The sequence below is a fragment of the Trichoplusia ni genome, chromosome 5 (assembly GCF_003590095.1).
Source record: "Trichoplusia ni isolate ovarian cell line Hi5 chromosome 5, tn1, whole genome shotgun sequence".
Taxonomy (NCBI): Eukaryota; Metazoa; Arthropoda; class Insecta; order Lepidoptera; family Noctuidae; genus Trichoplusia; species Trichoplusia ni.
Window position 1 is genome coordinate 15,107,987 of NC_039482.1, and position 15,002 is coordinate 15,122,988.

Here is a 15,002-nt window from a genome sequence, read left to right on the forward strand (position 1 = left end):
AAAAATAGTATTTTATATATTTTTTTGGTTTATTATTTTTCAAATCGTACTGATTTAGGTATACATATTTATTTCTATAGTGAGACAGTATTGTGCAGTGCCTTTGTTTGCAAATAAAACAGGAGGCCATGGGTATCTTACGCGAAATAAAAGGCGATTGAAACAGTGGCCTGTAACCGTTAGCAGAGAAAAAAATACTCTACCGAAAAAAAAGTCTAGTTTTTAAAAGCCACTTTACTGCTTACGATTACGAGTCACCAAATATTCTTTACTATACTTATAATTTTCAATAATGATAAACTTTCATCACTGATTATCTCAGTGCTCGAACAACCTTCAATGTTGTAGAGCAACATTTTGGTTTTCGCCTTATCAAATAGTACTTGTGTAGCAGTGTATATTTATTTAATTGTTATTCAGCCAGACTATGTTGGAATAATTGGAGTGCCAAGTCAACCAAAGAAAATAGATTCTGTAACAGTTTTTTAGCCTGAAATGAATAATATACATTAATCAACTACAACTCTCTGAAACACAAGTCCTGCAATTAAGTAGGTAGTTAGAGAAAAAATCAAATTGTGTAACAAATTCAAGTACATTGTACCTACTTCTCAATGAGCTTTACCTTAGTACAAGTGACTTTTGAGCTCCTGTTTTGGAGCTCAATCTTTAGTTCGGCGACCTTCATTTTGCTCGTAATTCATATTAAAAACTTCAAATTACAAAAGTATTTCAATAATTTAAGTTCAGTATCTACACGACTGTGCAGTTTGAAAGCGCCGACTGGTGGCAGAAAAAGGTTAAAAAACCCTCTGTACTTTAATAAAATACTGCTTGCTTTTTGGTATAAAGTCACTAAACCTAATTATGATGGCGTGGAGCATCCTACCATTTTGCCATTCTGCCACGATGGCTAATTATTAATATAGATTTTTTCAATACTTTATTGCATTCCACAATGTAGGCTTAGGTGGTAAACATTTTTTGATAAGTAAAAACTTTAAACAGCTTACGACTATTCATAATTGTTTTTATTATGTCAAGCTTTAATGAGTTATGTTTCCGCGGTATTTTTCAAAGGATAATGTAATTAATGCACATTTTTAACACGATCACAGAAAATGATGAAGAAAAAGAATTCCGAAAACCACCCTTCACGTATTTGTTACGTGATTTACAATTAATTATTAAGATTAACTTAGCCCGGACAGAGAAGTTGTAATTTGTTCACAAGAATCTTAAAAAAAATAACGAAAAGTTATTATAATACAATAACATTATCAAGAATTAAAATTAGGTTTTAATCATACTTTGTGAAAATGCTATTTATAGCGCTCAACTATATTGACCAGATTTTTTTGTGAGAAGACCCAAGTTTAGTTTAGGTTCTCTGTTATTTTCCTGCCATCTAGCGTGTAAAGCTCATACCACTTGCTTATGCATGACTCTGGTTCGTGCAGTGACGCAATTGTCTGTTAATAATGTCAAAAGATGGCGTAAACATCGATTAGAAGTAGCTCTTTCAATATTAATGTCAAATATTTTAATACTAGCTGTTGCCCGCGAGTCCATCTGCGTGGACTTTAGTTAACAGCGTTCGGTGCTCTCCGTTTCCATGGAAATACATCCCCTTAGTGAATTTTCACTCGGGAGCTATTTCAAAAATCGGGAAGTAGGAAGTAAAAGTTAGAAATCCGTTCAGCCGTTTTTGCGAGATTAAGTAATAAACATCACGCAAAAACTGCTGAACGGATTTGGACGAAATTTGGCATGCATATAGCCATTGACATGGAAAAGAACATAGGCTTACCTTACCTTACCTTTTATCCCCATTTTTTAAATAAGTTGATCCGGAGGTAAAATTGAAAAGGTGTGTAAAAGCTATAAGGTCACTAAGGGGATGTATTCCCATGGCAACGGGGACCACCGACACTCAGATGAAGTCGCGGGCAACAGCTAGTATTATTATCAGTTAAGATTTATTTTATTTCCAAAAAGTCTTATTAGTCTTAAAGTTTTGATTAATATAATATATTACATAGGTGGATAATTCTTGGAGAGGCCTATGTCCAGCAGTGGACTGCGATAGGCTGATGATGATGATGACATAGGTACTTTTTTTAAGGATTACAAATGAAATATTTAAACCGTATGGCTTCTATAAATTGCATCTCTGTTTATACCACTCACACCCCAGTTAAGATTAAACTTGTGTTCTGGGTGGCTGGGCTTTAATCATCTATTTTTCACCTCGTCGCTTTAATAAAAAATAGTTCGGGAATCCAGTACCTAGCAGACATACAGACAAACGGATAGAGGTACTGACGAATGGAATTTCGGTACATATTACATACATACCTAATGACCTTTTATTCTTTATATATTTTATCAATAAAAAGTCCGGAAAACTGTGAGTCCGACTTGCCTATCGAGGATCATTATGAGTACCTAGTTTAGGTTTTGTGTCTAAAACTTCGGAGGCTAATAAAGTATGGAAGGTTTTCCTATTCTAACTATTCCATTATAATAACAAATAAAAAATTGAACATATTTTTTCAATGAGCACTTATACTTTTTAATAGTATGAATTTGAAGTTTGCAACGAATAAAACGGGACTATTTTACATACAGCATTGCACAAACATTGAGTAATTATAAAAAGGAACAGTCAATCTAAACATCAGTGACCACGAGGTCACTTTATTCATACTTGTAAATAGGACAACAGTTCAAAGATGCACTATCGTGCACATTTGGTTTGACGGAAAATAATTATGTTCAGTCAGTTCTGTCAATACTGCCTCTGGGAACCCAGACTAATAGACTTTATAGGTACCTACGGACGCTGTTAGTCAATCAACAATAATAATTTTCTCCGCAAACACAAGTTAAATTGAACACAACTTTTGAGCGGCTCTAGTGGACAGAGTCTAGTGAGGGAACCTTTCAAATTACATTACTTAGTTCAAAAGGTAAAGTAAATGTATTTATGAAGCAAAGTTGATGTCGTCCGCGTCGCCCCGCGTCGCCGCGTCGGTAGCTTTTCGTTAGGTGTGTAATGCGGGAGCCTGCGGGACCTCACTCCTACGTATGTTATGTTAGGCTTTAGTATAAATACTTACCTGTCTGCTATGTCTTACTCATAATTCTTTATTGTCAGTATCAGTAGTTATAGTCAGTTGTTAAGTTAGTCCATGTAGTTTTAAAGGCTTTTGACAATTTTCTGTTATTAGAAAATGATTCGACGGGAACATAAATCGTAATATATTTAATAAACATACCTATCTGTTAATCAAGGTTAAAAAGGGAGGTTAGGGAGATCCAAGAAAACCTACTTGACAACATGAATTTCATTTTAAGATGAGCTACAGGTGGTGGGATCTGCACTCGCTGGCGAGTGCTCCAGATTCAGGAGCCCATATCTCGATAGTAAATGTACACGTATGTGTGTTACAAACTGAACACCATGTACGTAATGCTGTGTATGTAACGCTGTTTATTATTATTTATTATTACAAACTCAATACTGTTATGAATGCAATCAAAAGCCCATTACCTAAACCGTCTTGTAGAACTTCAACAAAGATGTAAGGCTCGCGAGTAGGCCCTCCTCCCCCGCGCCTCCGCCAGCCCTTACAAAGTTTCTACCCGTCGCGTCCTACTGAATTCGTATTTTGTGTTTTACATGTGACTGTAGCCGGGCCAAACAAGCGCCGAACAACTTTTAGGAGTGCTCCTTGATCCGCCATCATGCTGTATTTATTAGTGTTGTATAGTTGTGTTCCAGTCTCTCTCCGCAGCTCCCTCGGGCTCGGGACCACCTCTCACGACTGCTCGTTACATTTTACAGTTGGCTCGATAGCGGAGTGCCGCATGCCGCACGGAAACATTAAATGTAAAGTACTTCACTGACATCTGCTATTTGATTATTGCTTTTCGTTGATTACTGCCTTGCAAACAGTTATAAGAGTTTGCCAAACAATGGAAGGTGTTTTTTTATTCTTCACAAAACTTCTAAATGGAGCGAGGAAAACGGTCGCACAATAATAGGTACTACAATCTGGAGTTAACCATACCTACAACAGGTCCTAAAGTTTTTATTCCGACAAGTCGTCGGACTTCGGAGTTCAGCTTGTAAGGAATAAATGATGATGTTCTGTTGCCGAGGGCTCGAAACTTTTTCTCTCTTTGTTATAGTACTTGTTTACTTATCGTACAAACCTGTGGTGAATGCAGAGCGTGACGGCTGCGAGCGGTGGCCGCGGGCGAGGCGGCGGGGGCGGGGGGGGGGGGGCTGCAGCGGTGATAGCGGCCTTATTAATGTCATTACGTGTTCCCGTCACGCAGACCTGACAACTGTGGTCACACATTACTTATTTGTATTACATGCTTGCAGCTGATTGTATGAGTTACGTAGGTAATCAACTTATAGACTTTATGCAAATGGAATTCCTGAACAGCATGTGGATGTGCCTCCGCGCAGTGACATCGATGCGCGACTGAGCGACTTATTTAGTTGTCGTGATTATTTTCCGTTTATAGGAATATCTATACCTATATGTAGATCATAACACATTTTACGTAAATCATGTCATTCTCCACCCAGACACTATGTATAGGCAGGCTTGTAGGTACCTCATTATTTCTCGGCTGTCTGCTAAATATGATAAATATAAACTTTTCTTCATTTTGTTTATAATAATTTAATAAAAACGCGGCCCATTCATGTATCTAAGAATAATTTAATGTATATATTATAGATCGGAAGTATTGTATACATGTATACAACCCATGATCGCGGTGTGTCGACGTCTCATAATTATGTCAAATAAGTAGAGTTTTACAAACACGCTCAGCTTAACTGAGTTCATAGGTTAATCAAAAGTAATAGCTGACTACATCAGCGAACAAAATCCTTACTAAATATTATAAATGTGAAAGTGCAGAAACGGCTGAACGGATTTGGATGAAATTTGGCATGACTATAGCCATTGACATGGAACAGAACATAGGCCTTTAATCCCGATTTCAATTGAAAATATGTGTAAAACAACAAAAAGTCTTAAAATATATCTTGTAACCACGCGGATGAAATCGCGGGCAACAGCTAGTATTTAATAAATGTTCACAATGGAAAACTGATGGAAAACTTACAAATAACTCGATACTTGAATACAGGGACTCGTGCGAAACCAACAATAGCTTTCCGATGAAGAAATGTTGACTTCCTCGACATGTACCTCGCACTCAGTTCGTGTCTCGAGAGAGCGGTGTACAAGTTGATCCCGAGAGCCGGGACGTAACATGATCCTTTTCAATTTCGCGCAAACAATAAATTCCATCTACATAAGTAGTCGAATATTTGACAAAACATGTCTCCCGCGCTCCGCACTCGCCGCCCCCGCACTCTCGCCCCCGCGCTCACTGCTTCTATTGGCGACGTCGGATAGGGTTTTATTCAAATTAATCATTTACAATGTTCCACTTCATTCGATTTGCAACTTGCACATACACTCATAAGCGCCGAAATAGATATTGATTGCAAATGCGCTGTATGTACCTATTGCTTGGTATTTACTGCACTCATAAAAGATAAGCCGTGTGTTAGTCGGGTTAACAATATAATTATTTTTATAAAATAAATTGAATTAAATTTAAAGAAGAACAAAGTCGATTTAGTCACACCATTTATAACTCAAGAACTTGGTTCACCCAATTTATATGATTCGTCTTCGTCTCGAATCGCAGAATATATATTTTAAAGAAATCGAAGTAAGGAAAAGGAAAAATACATTAACTTTAGCAGTTTTCTGGAGTTGGCGTAATTTGCCTCTTCTAAGGCACTAGTTATTTTGCATCTAATCGTAAAAATAAACAATTAAAAGAAATAAAGTATATTAAATATATAAAAATAACTAAACAATTTCAATTGGTTAAATGAAAGTTTTAGAATATTAAAATTTAAAATGTTTCGCTGTTTCAATTTCGCCAAGTTCTGCTAACGTGTAATTATAGAGGCCAATAATGTATATATTGTATGCCTGGCCCTTATTGGCAAAGAAAGGGAATATCAATTGGGAATCACCTAAAACGAATGCCCATAGCACTATGACGCGGATGACGCAGCACAGCGTTTGAGTTTTTGTCAGTGAGAGACTGACGCTACCCGTTTTGTCCCCCGAGGGAGCGGCTGTCATGAGGATTCCTCCGCCTTACTGAAAACAATAAAAATCGGTTAGTTTTAGTCAGGCTCCATGCACCCCGCAAGCTTCGACCTTCACTTTCATATTCACGGCTACTACTCACGGGCTCACCTCCTAACATATCATTATCTCCTAGTACCCTGGTCGTTTGCTGCCACATTACTGTAACCAGCTAGTCTATCGCTTCAGTCGTCAGTCTGTATAAAATATTCTCTAAATTATAATAATTTACATATTCGTGTTTTTTATGTCTTCTCCTAGCAGCCTGAATCTATTTATGTATTCATAGACAATGTTGTTGAAGAATTTATGACTCTAGGTGTAGTCGGGCTCGCCCGGGACAAACATTAGCATAAACGTTGTTTGTCAGCGCATAGAGGACAGATTGATTTGGTCATGTGCAGTAGTCGTACAGCTATTTCTATGGCACTCGAGACCCGATTAGAGAAACCGAGAGACCCAAGAAGATGTTTGTCGGATCCATGAGCTATGGTTTTATTTGTGCGTCCGGTTTGAATCGGAGCTGCAGAGAGGTAGGGGGTAAACAACGGATGCAAAAGGTGCTCCTGTATTGCTTGGTTTCGTATCAGATCGGATTAGAGCAATATTTGAATTCAATCCAAGTTTTCTGGATCCATATGTTCGAAGGTTCGGATAGGCTTCGTAATATACGTAGTGCACAACAGCTAGTTTTGGAAACAAGAAAAATAAAACAAGCTGTCTGGCTGCAAGCGAGTCTGGATAACGGACATGTCTTCCCAGTGGTGTGGATTGTGAGTTGTGTTGTTTGTGACCGAAATGTCGATTATATACAGACAAATAATTACATTTTTTACATTGCCCTTTTACACAAGCGGGCAATAGAAGGGAGTTCGAATGCGTCGTCCAATGCTCGACTCGAATGTAGTAGACATTCCCGTAGCTAGCCTGTCAGGCTGTCTCTGCAAATAAAAGCCGCAACCGCATGTCAGGCCAACGAATATTGTTTTTTTTTTCTCATAGTTTGTACGAAGGCAAACGTTAAAGCGTTTAATTTTAAACCAATATCGTTGAACAACGTGAGCTCTCGTAGTCTGTGTAAGCAAGGGTTACCATCTTCGAAGTTTGGAAAGCAGGACAAAACGAGTAAACGCCCTTGATTTATTTTTGATAAATTTATTTGTCAGAATACAGTAAATTTAGTTGTTACATTGTATAAATTAGTTTTGTATTCTACCATTACTGGTGTACAAATATTAAACTTATAAAGTAACAAAAACAGTATAAGCCAAAACCATATAATGCGAAAGTAAACATATTATAGATAAACTGCAGGAAAAATATTATCATTACATTATACATTCATATTTCATTGTTTCATTTAAGTACCTAATAATTTACAGTGTAGTAACACTTATCAATTAGGATCTTATTTATTGCTTTTTTTCTATAATAATATGTTGTTTCCATGTTAACTGTTTAAAAATTCAGTCACAACCCATCACTGTAGTGTTTAATAGTTATACTCACATTAGACATTATAGTGATGGGTGGGACAGTGAATAAAGTTCGCGTCACTTAATTAAACGTCGTCCTTCGTCGGTTGATTGTGATGTGCGAGCACAGTACGTGTGCAGAAAGATCAAGATTTTAATTTTTAAAAACGGACTCTCCTCGGACCGCTTAACTAGGACAAATCCGATAATACCCTGACGGGTGGCAACCCTTGTGTCAACTCGTGCAAATATAAACTATGTTCTGTGTTTTTTCACCTTCAACTGTTTGATTGTTCTTCGATGTTCCTAACAGTGTAGGTTACTCTAAATGCCACCTTGCATATGTACAAGTATATCGAAACAGTGCGATTAGGTTTTCTTGTGTTTGAGTATTTGTTAAACCACCTCCGACCTACCGGAGCAGCAGAGATGAGGGTTTGTTGAACTGTACGTAACTATTTGTGTATCCGATACCGACTCTGCACGGACTGTTTGTTAATGTATGGCATGACAGAAGTTCCAACTGCAATGTCACTTCAGCAATAGTACCTACGCAGCTACGGTACATTCGGAAGCTTAATCATTATTTTTAAAGTAATTCTGGAGGGACCAACAAAAACGTGTTGTTTTAATCTTTTAAGACACGGAACCCATAAATAAGCTTACCATGTAAAATTGTCATAAGTTGTTACATTTTCCGCTGTTATCAGGTTTCAGACCTATACTAATCCAGATAATAAATTAACTTTTTAGTTAGCAAACAAAGTTCTTGATTTAGCATTGAATGAAATAAATACACATGAAAGTTATAATTAAATAGGGATTTGAATCAGTTTCGGAACGTGGCTTCCATTCGGACGTGTAGATCCAGTGCCGATAAGCTGCATGGGAGGCGAGCCCCCGAGCTCCCGGGCCCCGAGCCGACAGTCGAGTGGTTGAGGTCGCCACGACAAACCCCCGACGCGTACATACAACTGTTTAGTTTGTGTCATCTTGTTTGACCCGTTATTACCTGCCTATATTCAATTACCTAAAGCCGATAAGTGTTTATAAGTAAATAATGAATATAGTTAATTAACTATAAACACTTGTCGGCTCGTTTAATAAAATGTTACTAAAATTGGCGCGTTTCAAGACACCAGTCACGTTCAAGACTTGCTGACTGCGACTCGGCTACATGTTTACAGGTCAGTTCTCGTTCTCAGCGCCCGCGACAGCACGAGTCACAACAATTAACAACAAGTCAACAATTCTCACAGAAAATTATTATTTGTTCTTTGGTGCAGTTTTGCAGTAGGCAGTAGCACAAAGCATGGTGCAAAAATTATCACCTAAGGTTAATTATCACATTACTATGACATAAGGTGGATACATACTAATACTGGGCAAGTCCTATAACCTTCACACATCTGCGTTACTCTTTTAAATATAAATGTTAAAGACTTAAAATTATTGCATTGCTGCTTAATCAGTATAAGTAATCAGCAGGTACGTCTACTATGTGTATCTATTTATATCTGAGGGCACGGCAGTGCCCCTGCCAAGTCTCGAGCAAAACGGGCACGGCCGTACCATCTTTTCTCGAAGCGATTCGCGGCTGTTTCGCCCCCCCCTGTATCTTCGACGTGGACAAAGCTAGGAGTTTAGCTTTTCGGGGAATAATAGTAGGCATTAGAACAAGCTTAAGTTCGAAATTACATGCCAATTGAATTAATGGTTTAGGAGTTACGGTCGATCAAAGTTACACCATTTTGTCACTCACTGACTCACTGACTCACTGACTCACTGACAGATCATCAAAAATCTAAGGTACTTCTAGCAGACTTAGAAACTTCAAATTTTGCACCAAGATAGGTCCTTAGCCACATATAAAGGAAAAATTATAAAAACATTAAAAAATAATATGCCATAGAAAACAATTTTATATTTGCGGTTTGGCAAGAACATTATGTATGGATTTTGACTGCATTGTTAACTTTGTTCGTTGTTTAAGTACCTATTCAATTGGATGAATACATACATACCTAGAATAGAAAAGAATAATATAAATGTAATACACAGACTATCATTAATACAAATTAATACATAAAATTCATAATTCATTAAATTAATAAAGCTAAAACTCCATTGTATTGCGATAAATATTGTATGCGCGCTCGATAGATGGCGTTGTACGTGTCTGAATCGCGCTATGGTTTCGTTACAAAGCGCAGTCTAAGTAGTACTTCAGAATAATTCGATAATTTTCATTTGATAGCGCCACCTGTCTATGAAAAACCATTTCGAAACTAAAAAATATTGTAGTGATAATTGATATTCGGAGAACTTTACGTGTTATTTAGTTTAGTTTAGCTATAGTTTGTAAGTTAGTAGATATATATATGCATATATATATAAGTTTAAGCTTGTTTACATTAGAAGTAACGAAGTCTCAGAGAAGAAACAAAAGAGATAGAGATAGAGAATGGGTTCTAAGCAAAGCAGTAGCTGAAGTCCTAGAAATTATGACACCTAAAAAAAAAGAAAGAAATACACTTACAAAAAATAAATGAGATCCCACCAAAAACATTAAATGTAAAAAAATGCCAAGTCTCTCGATGCAGTCTTTCCATCGTAAAAAGTTTTGAGATCTCATAGAAGCCAAGTCCTATTCAAAATATTTTGTAGTTATAAATCAACATTTAGTAATTGTATCAATAGTTTTCTTTATATTATAATTATAGTGACTTGGCAATGAGCACAAATTAAAAGCTGCTTGATGCCTGGAAGTATGTGCAAATGTTACTGACGAGACCAGTGATCAGATTATTTGTTATGTGTGAATCATGATGGTCACTACCGACTACATGCTCCAATACAATAATTAAGAATACCTTACGGGCCATCGCTTTATGAAAGTAAATGAATCGAGAGTACACTAAGACTGACTGCCGTTGCCGAAATTCGGTTGGGACGACACGGATAAACCAAAAGAAAATTAATTTTGTGATATTAATGTTTACGCATGCGGTGTGTGTAACTTTCAACTCCTACAAATATGCCGTTTTATTTGTTTCTTCTTGTGCTCATTGCCAAGTCACTATAATTATAATATAAAGAAAACTATTGATACAATTACTAAATGTTGATTTATAACTACAAAATATTTTGAATAGGACTTGGCTTCTATGAGATCTCAAAACTTTTTACGATGGAAAGACTGCATCGAGAGACTTGGCATTTTTTTACATTTAATGTTTTTGGTGGGATTTGTATATATTTAGTAGGTACACGTCGCCGGCTGGACCCTACACAAAACAACATCAATTGGTCAGCACAACATTTGGAGAGGAATTATGAACAGGTATTAAAAATATAAGTAGGCAAGTAAGAACAACATTGTTATGCTATGTGTTATCAAATACTACGAGCGTGTCCTGGTGTGTTGTTGCTATGTGCAGACTCTGCCTGGAGTTTGCGCGTTAATTGTAACATCATAGATGAGACATGCAGGCAATAGCCTGTTATTGTTATTCGTATCGACACAGTTCGTTCTGGAGAGCTAGTTTACCAATACTTGACTAAATATTGAGATAATAATGGTCATAAGTGACATGGACTGAGCCGGGACAGGCTGGCGGGCGGGCCGTGTGCGCGGCGGCTCACATTAATCACGGCCACGTCTCAGCCTCCAACGCGGCCCGGCCGCCGGCCCAGGGGAACGCACGGGATATAAATTGTTTCCTTGTCATGTAATATTTGACGCTTTGCGAGCACGCAAAAGCTATTACTAAATACATGTTTGAAAAACCGTTCTGTATCGTCTTTTCCCGACACAGTATTATTAACCGCGCGAAACCGGGCAGGTCGCGCCGGCACGCTGTCGCTAACTTTTATGTTACATCATTTATTTCACATGATCGCTTCCCCGAATGGTAAAAAAAATACACAAAGTGTTGTTTTTCACCCCTTTGTAAGCTTCGCAGTCAATTGAGGGCAATGGCTTTATGCTTTTAGACGGCGAGCGAGTCTCTGTTTACATATAAACATGAGCTCTCTGAGGCGAGAGGCGATAGCTGCGCTTTGAGCGCCCGCCAGCGGCGCGGGCTCCGCACGGCGCGTGACGCCCGGCCGCGGCGGGTGCCGAACACGGCCTGTGTAATATACATTTTCGGCTTCACCCAATAACACTGATAACATCTGCTGGAAGTCAAATTGGTCTGTGACGTCATTCAGCCGGCTGCGGGCTGGGCGGGTGAGGGGCAGGGGCCTACCTTACTAACATTGCAAAAGTTCATTTCGTTTTGTTTTATTCGAGCCTTTAGTTACGTAGTTCGTATTAAATACATATATTACTGAACTTTGATGATGGATATGGCGATCTACTTAGCACTTTGTTCGTATATTGAAGTGTATAAAGTCCGCGACTCAGTTCAGCGCCGCGCTGGTCGGAAGGGTGGGGGTCGGCCGTCCTCACTTTGACCTTTTTAACAAATACCCCACATAATCCGAGTAAACGAACAACAATTTATATTTCAATAACATATTTACTTTGGACACCGTGGCCGCGTCGGGCCGCACCGGCCTGCTCCGCGCTGATTGCGGGATTTAAGAGTAACGTGCGTCGGGCGCGGGTCGGGCGCGCATCGGGTGCGGGTCGGGCGCGCGTCGGGCGCGGCACTCACTCTGATGAGGCCGGTGTGCCACCTGACCGCTTTGTGCCGCTGTGACGTACGCTGCACACAAATGAATGCCACATCTCTTGAATATTGCACCACAACTTCTTTTGCAGGTTTGGTCAGGAACCCTCGATACCGAGTACTGAAGTAGCATAGTTCATTCAAATGAGGACGCTTTGGGTTTGACGTGGTGACCTGTACCTAGCGGCTATCCGAGACTTGTTCCGACGTATCTCCTCGGGATAGTCAGTTAGGAAACGTCGACTCCATCTTGTTGCAAATATATTTTGTTTTGCAATACAGCTATTTCACGGTAATATTATCATACTATTGCCGTGGCTATTTGCAGAATTGAATATCCATTTCATTTCATGTCATATTCTGATACAAAAGGTAAACCTTATATAAATAAACTAGCTATTGCCCGCAACTTCTCGTGCACGTGATCATGAAGACTTAAACCGGTTAAATATAGTTGAAATTAACGAGTACAAGTAATCGTGATACTGAGGTCAAAACAAATAATAATTAAAATGAATAAATTAAGTTAACTGCAACATTGATGAAAATTAAATACCTATTTATTTTGATAAGGATTAACTCGATGTTTATAATGAATATCTATATATTGATAACTCTTTGTCTAATAACCTTCATACATACATACATACGAACATACAGACTTATAGGTCAAACACTTAACCTCCTTTTTTGAATATCAAATACTTTTCTGAAAACTGGACTGGCTACAGGACAAACATACATACAAACAATCACACTGAGAACCTCCTTTTTTTGAAGTCGCTTAAAAATACACGTTCGGACATATGCATTGTTGCTAGACAAAGCATCACATAAAGGTTACGCAATTGTAGACTATTTTAAATAACCACTAAATAATTATTTAACGGTTGTCGCAGTGCAAGCAATGTTAGCTGAAAAGTGTACATTATTATTGCAGCTCTACTCCTGTTCAAAAAAAGATGCAAGATGGTATAAAATAGCCATATAATAATATTGAAACTGAAGCCGTAGTTCCTGAGATTAGTGCAGTTCAACCAGACAATTAATCTCTTGAGCTTTTTAATAAAAAGTATCACGTTGTGCAGCCAACACAACAGTCCATTGTTTATAATACTAGTGCGCCGCGGAGAGGACCCGGACCCCGACAACTCTCACAATAGCAACATTACTTGCAAGTTCTTGGGTGGAAAATGAAACAGCATATTATCATTAGCAGGTACTACAACAAACACTGTGTATGCACTCTATGTGAAACCCCTCAGAAAAGAGTAGAAGAGTCTAAAATAAAAGCTACCAAACACAATACTGGGAGATATGTTCAGCGTGAACTCACACAGTATGTTCCTGTGGAGGAGTCGTATTTACGTCAGATTTGTAGGTGTTAGAAATAGGGTGGAAGTGACATAGATCGGCGGTCGCAGTCGCCGCGGCGGCGGAAGCGCGCGCCTCCCGCGCGCGACGGACAGCCGGAGCCGCGCCGGGTCGCGCCGGGGCGCCGCCGGCAGCCCGGCAGCCGGCAGCCCGGCCCGGCAGCCCGGCCCGGCCTCGCGACACACTCTACTGAATATCGTGATACAGATTTACTTGTTTGCGAAACTTAGGGAAACTTGTGTCAACTTCAATGTAGCTTTATTTTTATTCCGAGGTCTGCACATCGAAAAAGAACTTTTATATTTTGTGCCCTGCTTGTTGTTGAATCAAGTCAATGTTTTTGTTTAATATGTATGTGACTGAGCCCAAACGGACAATCAGTATTTTTCGAAAATCCATACGACCAACCGGTTTAACGAGGATTTTTTATTTATCTATTATATTGTGTCAACAGTACGGTAATAAAGTGTTGTGTCTCGTTTTTGTTCAAAATTATATATTGACTGGGGGAGTTATATTTTGCTGAGTTGTCCCTACCCTTCTAGATTTAAATCACAACATCAAGTTCATTTTAACTGCAATATACTGAAATCTTAACAGCAAGGATGTGGTGAGTCCATGACGGGCACAGATTGTAGTGATGTGATGACGCGGCGGTAACGCGCGACCCGCCGCGCGCCGCCGTGCCGCGTCATGAGCGCGTGATGGCGTCTCCGGTAATATCGCGTGACTAAACTCGTTTGTTGGGTCTGGAGGCATTGCTATCACTACTACACTAGATATTATTAAATACACAAGCAAACGAATGTTCGCGTTTACGAGAAGCTTGCTTTTAGCTGTCCGTGACACATTGTGAGCTACGAGTGCCGCCACGCTGTGAACAAGTGCCTGCCGCGTCTGTCTGACTGCAAGCGGTACATTTGCATATACTCGCATGTATTATGGTGGACCCAACAGAGAGCGTTTTAAGAGAAAACACTTTTCATATACTTTGTATATGAAAACTGTGTTATAACATTCTGCAGTAATTTCCTTAGAGACTAGATTGGGTACCTAGAAGACTGTTGTAACTTGTCATGCACTTGTGTGTATGACACGGATTGTGACGCTCACACGACTCATCTGTACAATTAATTAATATGTAAATTGTAATACAGATAATACATTATACGAGTATTATCTGTGTTATTTATTACATAAATACATATTAACTGATTAATTAGTAACTAATTACCATACTTCTAGGTACACCATATGTTTCATACTACATA